Source organism: Limulus polyphemus, unplaced genomic scaffold (genome assembly GCF_000517525.1).
Source record: "Limulus polyphemus unplaced genomic scaffold, Limulus_polyphemus-2.1.2 Scaffold2428, whole genome shotgun sequence".
NCBI lineage: Eukaryota > Metazoa > Arthropoda > Merostomata > Xiphosura > Limulidae > Limulus > Limulus polyphemus.
Window position 1 is genome coordinate 7,818 of NW_013668038.1, and position 6,521 is coordinate 14,338.

Genomic DNA, 6,521 nt, shown 5'->3' on the forward strand with positions numbered 1-6,521 from the left:
CCTTCGGTGTATAGGACGCAAGCAGATTTTGACATCAAATTTTGGGGTAAAAAGTGCGTCTTATACACCGAAAATTACGGTATGTTAAGTGAAGTGTACCTTGCACTCGATCTCATGGCCTAATTGATTTTTTTCCAAATATAATGATGAAATTATGAAAATTAATATTTCTTCTCTGTCTAGTTTGTAATTTCAACACATTGCAAATTGTTTCAAATATATATTTCGTTTTCATATATTGAATGATTACAGCAAATTGTTTCAAATATATATTTTGTTTTCATATATATTGAATGATTACAGCAAATTGTTTCAAATACATATTTTGTTTTCATATATTAAATGATTACAGCAAATTGTTTCAAATATATATTTTGTTTTCATATATTAAATGATTACAGCAAATTGTTTCAAATATATATTTTGTTTTCATATATTGAATGATTACAGCAAATGGTTTCAAATATATATTTTGTTTTCATATATTAAATGATTACAGCAAATGGTTTCAAATATATATTTTGTTTTCATATATTGAATGATTACAGCAAATGGTTTCAAATATATATTTTGTTTTCATATATTGAATGATTACAGCAAATGGTTTCCTTCAAGAACCAAAGACAAACTCGCGAACCTCATTACTCAAATAGGTCTATCTGCGAAAGCTGATCTTACATTGTAAAATATATATAACACCGAGAACCCATTTACAATGCTCACGCACTGTAGGTTGTGAACAACGACTCTACAAGATGGTGGATGGTGTTCGTTATAATCTTCCTAACCCACGGTTTCTTCTTCTTAGCTTGAATACTCGATCATAACTTCTACAAATTTCATTAAAATATTTGAAGTTTCATATAATTTTGAAAGGGCCCCTCAGTGGCACAGCGGTATGTCTGCGGGCTTACAACGCTAGAATCCGGGTTTCGATACCCGTGGCGGGCAGAGCACAGATAGCCCATTGTGTAGCTTTGTGCTTAATTACAAACAAACATTTTGAAAAGTTTTATTTATATAAATAAGTAACAAAGATTCCTAATATCTATTCAATTTTTCTTCTATTTATTTATACATTTTTCTGCGTTTCCGAGAGTCCTCTGTACAGAGTCTTTTCTGAAAAAAATAAACACATTAATTTAAGTTTTTAAATGTGACCATTTACAGGAAATTTCAAAATATGAACTTCATCTATGTTGTTTCTAAATGTCTCAGCGGTAGGAATAAGGGAGTCATAACGCTAAAATTCAGGATTCGGTACCAACGGTAGGCACAAAGTAAATAATCCATCGTGTAGCTCTGCACTTACACACAAACAAGCAAAAATCATTTGTGTTAGTTTTTAGTAAAACGAGTTTTTTAGGTATTATTAGTCAACATTAATGCTGTGTTTTCAAAATTTATGTTTCTGATAAATGTCTGCTTTTTTTTCTTACAAAAACCAGACCGAAGAAAACCGTTTCAAGATATCACTACCACTGTTCCAAGTAAGTTATAGGGACAAGCGAAATATTAAAATATACATATAAACTAACATTAGATACAGATTAACAGAGGTCATTCCTTGTGAGATAAAGACAGATTATCAAATGCCTAATTTGCAAAGTAGAATGAACTTATGGGATGATTTATATTGTTTTATTACAGTAATTCTCCTTATATTATCTAAAAGATAATAAATTCTGATTGTCTTTTAATTGTTTTGTGCATTGTATTTAGTAAATATTTCTAACCGAAGTCATCTACTATTGAAAGTCACATATTTATTTACTTATATAGTAACACAAATAATTTTTCAAACAACGAAAAAAGCGCCTACTCTTAATAACAAAACCTATAACACACTAGGCCTGGCGTGACCTTGTAGGTATGTATTGTGTTGTGGGTCAAAGGATCTCGGGTTTGAGACGTGATGACACTGCTGAGCATTGTCCGTACATAAGACTGTGAGCATGTATAAAAGTGATGGATCAAAGTCCTTGTTGAGGCGATTGGCACTGGCTGGCTACCTTTCATCTGGTCAGAAGCTGAAAATTAAAAAATGCTGTTCCTAAATCATAGAGTTCTCTGACCTAGTCGTTTAGCTAAGTACGTATAAGGTGTCTTCAGGTTGATTGCCTATTTGTTTAACAATTTTTGCGCAAAGCTAAACAATAGCTATTTGCGCATGGTTGTCCCTAATCTTGAACTGATAAACTAAAGAAAAGGTAACTAGTAAACAACACCAAACGCAAATTCTTAGACTACTGTAATTGAAAAATGAGATTTGATCTCTACAATTGTAACGCATCCACAGTGCTGAGTGTGATTTTGCAGCAACGGAAGCGAATCACTAGGCCACGACCGCCGTTCAGGTTGAAAACTCCAATTCCTAAACTGTCTGTGTCAAAACTAAATCTTCATTAATTTGTGATGGGAAAATATCTAATTACTCAGAATTACATAAACGCAATTAAACAAATTTCAAATTTATTTTTGGAGGCAACTGGAACAAAAATGTAAAATCCACAAAATTCAGGTATGTAATAAAAACTCATCTTACAGTTGCATTATTTATTTCATAATGAAGTATCTAAGGCAATTCTTTTCTAATTATGTTCATCTAAAAAATACATTGTAAGGCGATTAAGCTAATTCTAATAAACTTTGTTTGGTTTTATTAAGGAAAGCCACATTGGGCTACCTTCTGTGTCCAACGAAGGAAATCGAACCCCGTTGCCATGTCCGTAAACTTACCGCTTTCCCACCGGGAGACAAGACTAATAAAATAACCCTAAATGTTGAAGTTAAAATAACTAAAGATGAAATACATGAGAAACATTACCTTAGATTTAAAACGTTCTTGACATAACTTTGAATTTAGGAAGACTTCGATGAAAAAATAAACAATAAATAAGTAAATAAGTTTATAAGTTTATATAGAATTATGGGAAAATACAATTTATTTGGTGTCTACCTATCTGTCTATTTGTTTTCCGTCCGTCTACCTATCTGTCTATTTGGTGTCTACCTATCTGTCTATTTGGTGTCTACTTATCTGTCTATTTGGTGTCTACCTATCTGTCTATTTGTTTTATTTGTTGTCTACCTATCTGTCTATTTGTTGTCTACCTATCTGTCTATTTGTTTTCCGTCCGATCATTTGTTCTTTTTTGTTTGTATTATATTCGAATACTGAATTCCGTTTCATTTTCTGAATTAGTATTGTTTTTGTTTTTTGTTGTTTTTTACACGCGTCAAGCTAATCTTCACTGTGTTTTCTCTTCTTTGTTTGTCACCAGAGCTAGTTTCCGGCTTCTAATTATTCTTTTTTACCTTGATATCTGGTACATAAAGTGATAACTATGACAATGTTACAACTCATCTCTCTTTTTCCACGTTCTTGGGAAGGTTTAACCGAAAACAACACCAATCTTTCTGGGTGTTTGCGCATGCGCTTTTTGATGAGTACAAGCCCTTTTCTTTCTTCCTCCGTCCATCGTAGTTGCTCTTAGATATCACGCTACTAGCTATCGTAGAGAAAGACTGTTATATAGAAACTACAGTAAGAAAGATAGACAGACTCAGGTGCCTTTGCTATCACATATTCGTTTCTTAAAATCCTTAATCGATCCTAGGTCAAAGGTTTTTACAATTTTCGGTCTTTCATATCATTACTGTCTTATGTTCCATATTACTTTTTAAAGCCTGATAATGTCGAGTAGATTTTATATAGTCTTTTTACTATCTCTCTTCGTGGTGTTTACGGTCTCAACTAGAAAAGGTAACCTTCGGGTAAGACGAAATGAAGGTATGCTGTTGATTTTATATCATTTCGGGTGTTGGTGTATATCTATGTCAATTTATCTCACTTTATTTAATTTTTGCATCTTTGCTTACTAATGTAACTTCAGATTATCTTCTTTATTGTTTGCATTTTAATTTAATTTTAACTTTAGCTCACTTTTTATTTTTTGCATCTTTGTTTAATTATGTATTTTAGCTTATCTTCTTCATTGTTTGTATTTTTGTTTGATTACATAAATTTAACTTATCTTTATCGTTGATATCTTGGTTTAATTATGTAAATATAGCTTATCTTCTTTATTATTTGCATCTTTAAGTATGTAACGTTAGCTCACATTATTTATCGTTTCCATCTTTGTTTAGTTATTTAACTTCAGCTTATCTTTATTGTCTGCATCCTTTTTGATTATGTAAATTTAGCTTACCCCTATTGTTTGCATCGTTGTTTGATTATATAAATTTTGCTTATATTTATTTTTTGAATCTTTAATTACACAAATTTAGCTGACCCTCTTTATTGTTTGCATCTTTACTTAATTGTAACTTTAGCTTATTATCTTTATTGCTTGCATCTTTTTTTAATTATGTAAATTTAGCTTTTATTTATTCTTTACATCTTTCTTTAATTATGTAAATTTAGCTTATCTTTTCACCCAACCTGTTAGGGAACCCGGGTATTTCGTGAAAACACTTTTACGAGGATTCCACGAAAACAGACCCTTAATTTAAGATTGATTTACGTTAAAACAAGTAAATAAGTAGGCCTACTAATTACAGTTCGTAACTTGGTTAAATAAATTATACATGCATTATAGCGGCAATGTTCATTAAACTGAAAAAGTATAAAATAGTAGTTCAAGTATTAAATTTGCATCATAGTGGCTCTGTAAATGTGAGCCATAGGCCCATGGGTTCGCTAGACTTTTATACTTATCAAATGTTTCTTTGATCATAAAATTCTAGTTTATCTCATATAGTGTTTGGGTCTTTTTCTGATTACGAAACTCTGGTTTACCTTATTCTTCAAATCCGTATTTGATCTATTCAATGGGTTAGCTAGAAATTTCTATTATAGTATTAAGCATTAGAACTACATTATATATGTACTGTTTCGTTAGTGTCCTATTTGGTGCTACTGCAAGTAAGCTTCAGTTGGGTATATTTATGACGTTTCTACTGATTTCCTGTTTTCTACGATGATAAGTAATTTATGTTCTTAATGCTTCCTGGAGCAATAATTAAATACAATAATGGCTGAGTCTTTTCATTTCCTCGTGCTTGATGATAGATTAACTTTGAATTCTTCATTTACGCATATGTTACTTTCTTATGTTTGTCTTCTGAATCATTAAAATATCATTAAAATTTTGTCAATTCTGAAACAAAATCAAATGTCAATTCATATCAGTAAAAAAACTGAAAACTAATTGCCAGTTCCTGTACGTAAAATATTGTTGTTACTGAATGTCAGTCCATATCACTAAAATATTGTCAACATTAAAATAAAACCAATTGCCAATTTATGTATATAAAATAGTGTCGTTACTGAATGTCAGTTTATATCACTAAAAAGGTGTCAACCCAACTGCCAGTTCCTGTGTGTAAAATATTGTCGTTACTGGATGTCAGTTTGTATCAGTAAAATACTATCAGTGCTGAAAAACAACAACAGCAAATATCAGTTCATATCAAAGAATATTGTCAACGCTAAACTCAGAAGGAAACCTGCTCACATGAGTTGAATTTTGTCAGTTTTGTGATACAAAACATATGTTTTTGCGTTTGTAAACGATTTTAAATAAATAAACAAGGAATTGATCACTTAACCATACAACGCATTAACTAATAAATGTTTTCCTGACTTCTTAACAGGAAACAGTCGCTTGAAATATTATTCCATAATTCACGACTTTGATCTAAGGATGTTGTTGAAAGATCGTCAACGAATTCCTGACTTCTATTTTACATGGTGTGGGTTAATGCCAGTAATAGTTTTTTAAATATTAACCAGCTTATAGTAGAATACACGTCTTTTGTTGTTTCTTTAGGTCTTGAAGTGATTAGTGTTGTTTGTATTACATACAATCAGTTTTTGTATGAGCTCATCTAGGTTAATAAAGCAACCATGTTTTGTCTGTATTATTGAGTCATTTTTCTACCTTGTATACAAATCTCAGAAACCTGTTATTAACCAAACATTGGCAGCTTCTGCATAACACCGTACGCAGGTAGAGTACGTACTTAAAATTGATAAAAAAAAAACAACAGGGTTATAGCAATAGTAAATCATCTTTAAAATATTTACATAAATAATTATCAACGTTTTATTCTTATTTTTTTCAGTAGCGCCTCCTCATCAACAGTGGTTTAATAGCGCTACTTCCAAGAACGGAACTTTTACTAGCCCAAACTACCCGGGACCTTATCCTGACAACTTTTATCGTGTTTATCACTTCACCGCTAGAGGGCGTGAAAGAATTCAGATTCTTTTTACCGATTTTGATCTCTATCTTCCCGATGAGGATATTAAAGAGTAAGTACATCCCATCAACGTATTTTCGTGGTGTTTAAAACTACTTTCATGTTTTCCAAAAAATCAATCTGAGCTAATTAGTATTTAGTTGTATATATAAAAATGCAGCTTTATCGTTAGAGTATTGTAACTTAGTATGTAAGGTAATCACGTGGTTAACACGGACGTCATTAGAAAGTTATGAAAAGTTGACTTGCCA